The 2,555-nt window shown below is 33.5% G+C and overlaps 1 long non-coding RNA gene across 1 annotated transcript; it reads left to right on the plus strand.

The window, feature by feature from the left end:
- The first annotated feature begins 631 nt into the window (after nucleotides 1-631).
- LOC113475326 lies at nucleotides 632-1,302 on the plus strand. Its single transcript, XR_003397070.1, has 2 exons — nucleotides 632-1,021; nucleotides 1,054-1,302. It is a non-coding gene; the product is annotated as an uncharacterized LOC113475326 (long non-coding RNA).
- The last annotated feature ends 1,253 nt before the right edge of the window (nucleotides 1,303-2,555 follow it).

Below are 2,555 nucleotides of genomic sequence, written 5' to 3' on the forward strand. Positions count from 1 at the left end.
CAAGTACCTAAGATGACCACTGTTTTATATACTGTCAGTGTCATACTGACATAAAACAACATTGTGAGAAGTTTCTGCTCTTTTACCTCTCGCAATTGAACAAGCTTTTCATTTGATTTTTCAAAAAGTCCATCTCTGAATGAACGGCAATTCATTATGTCATACCATTGATTAAATTATTCACAAAAAAAGCTGTTGTTAAGGCTGCACTCGGTAATTTACCACTAAAACAAAGTGTTCGAACAGCAGCTGCAGTTGAGTGACTAAGAATCTAGAATTAAATTGATGGAATGTTTTATATATTAGAACAAGTTAGCTATAAAAATAAGTATGTCTTCACCTGAGCTGCCATATTAACTCTCATTTTTTCATAATTGCTAGGATTTATGTGCCTTTTTGTAAGTTTTGGGGCAAGTTTTAGGTCCTTTGCCTCCTGTTGTTCACCCAGCATACGAACAAATCTAAAATCTACCTGCATTGCATATATTTTGGCTCTGATACTTTGGTCTTAAAATAAAACTAAAATCTCCTACCTCTGCTGATGGTAACTCATATTTACAAACTATATCATCATCTGGAAGAAGAATAGTATGCTTCAAGAAAGAAGTTCTTAATTTTTTTAAAAGGTGGGGAACATCCGCAATAAAATGCAGGTAAGAACTTGGTGAAAAAGGATGTGGAATTTTGCAAACAACCTGATCCCTGGTGCAACAGTAATACAAGATGTTAGAAATTAATCCAACCGCAAACAATCACTTAGTCTAAACAGTATAAGTATTAAAACCTGTTAGAAACAATTCCCGCAGCTTTCCACATTCCCTGATTAGCAGCACCCATGTCACTGACAATGGCGTTTACAAGATATCCACGATTTCCAAGTTCCATTACGAGTTGCTTTGTCAAACACCACAACTCTTTTCCAACAATTGAGTTTCCAGTGTAAAAATATGCTAGATATAAAATAGGATTTGAAAAGCACACAGTCTTAATTTATTATTAAATACATTTTATTGTGAAAAAGGTCCGGGCAGTAATACATTTTATTGTAAAAAGGTCCGGGTAATTGACCAAACGTATTTATTAGCTCCTTTTTAAGTTTTTGTATAACTTTTTTCGAAACTTTATGTTATAATATCGCATCACTCTAATTGTTTGGTATGCGGGATTCAGCTTGCCCTAAAATTGTTTCATGGTCTAGTTGCAAATTCTTGTTTATGTATGTAAAGAATCCCATTTGATCATCTTCCGCATGACGCACAACTTACTATTAAATTGACATGTGTACAGGCTGCAGCAAGCAAATTTTAAAACACCAATTGTATTTGCCAAACATTTTATTAAAATTTCTAAAACGAAGAGCAAACATAATAATGTTAAGCAAATAGTAATGAAAAAACTTTTTTCTTGCTCAATTTAATAGAGGATACAGGAATCTTTTGAAGGTTCATACTTTACTAACCAAAGGCAGGGACGCAGGCTGAGTAATAACTTTGTCATCTTTAATCTGCAACGCTGCCTTTTCTTCCTGTCAAATATTTATTTTAGTTTTCTGTTAATGATTCATTACCATATTAGAACAGTCAGAATGTGAATTAATTTGAGTATCTCTATCCGTATACACAGATCAAATTTGAGATAGCATACTTGCATTTAATGAAAATGATATGCAATACGACTAATACCTATTTTTACGAATTAAAATAAAATGTAAACTTTGTGCCCGGACCTCACGGGCATTTAGGACAGGCTCCTAAAGGTTAGATGCGTTTGCTCGGCATACAACACGAAAAACTGTGCTTAAATTGTTAACTCTGATTTAATAATAAATGTGCAAAGAATTGTCTGATGCCCTTTATTGTTGATGTACTGATTACTTTTTGCAGAACATAGTTTTGAATTATATATCATGCAACAATGGTATAAACCAAAGTTAGTATAGACCAAGTTAGGAAACGGATTGTAAAACAACGAGTCTTGTTATCCATTGTCTCGCGTCTATGACGTCATAGTCTCCACCATTACGGAGCCCACGGCATAGCATTTTATCATTGCTGGGTGCTGTTTTTCGTTTAAATATTGCGATTTTTTAAAAACCAAGCACTTCTGCGCGTAAAAATGGCTTTCTACTAATGTTATATCTTATCACAATAATAAACCTCACAAAAATAATCAACTTTTATTAAACACTCAATCGATTAAAGAGAAAAAAAAACAGAAAATATCAAGTTTACTAACCAAAAACATAAAAGAACATGTTTAAAATATAAAAATACAAACAAAAACGCATAACATTACCATAAACTGGTGTATCTAGCTGCAGTTTTGCATGTAAATTGCAGTGATTTTACTTTTTGGCTCACAAACTTAACACGTATACCCGGCAACGAAACTTAAGGTAGCTTTGTAAAATTTGCCTAATATCGAAGTGACATTGACGAAAACAATACTGAGTTACTATTTTTGGTCCTCTGCTTGAATTAATAAGCTACCTTTTCGGCGTTCCGGGTCTTTATGAAATCGGAAAACGCGAACACCTTATCTGAGTACTTAAGCAG

The sequence above is a fragment of the Ciona intestinalis genome, unplaced genomic scaffold, assembly GCF_000224145.3.
Source record: "Ciona intestinalis unplaced genomic scaffold, KH HT000222.1, whole genome shotgun sequence".
NCBI classification, from domain to species: domain Eukaryota; kingdom Metazoa; phylum Chordata; class Ascidiacea; order Phlebobranchia; family Cionidae; genus Ciona; species Ciona intestinalis.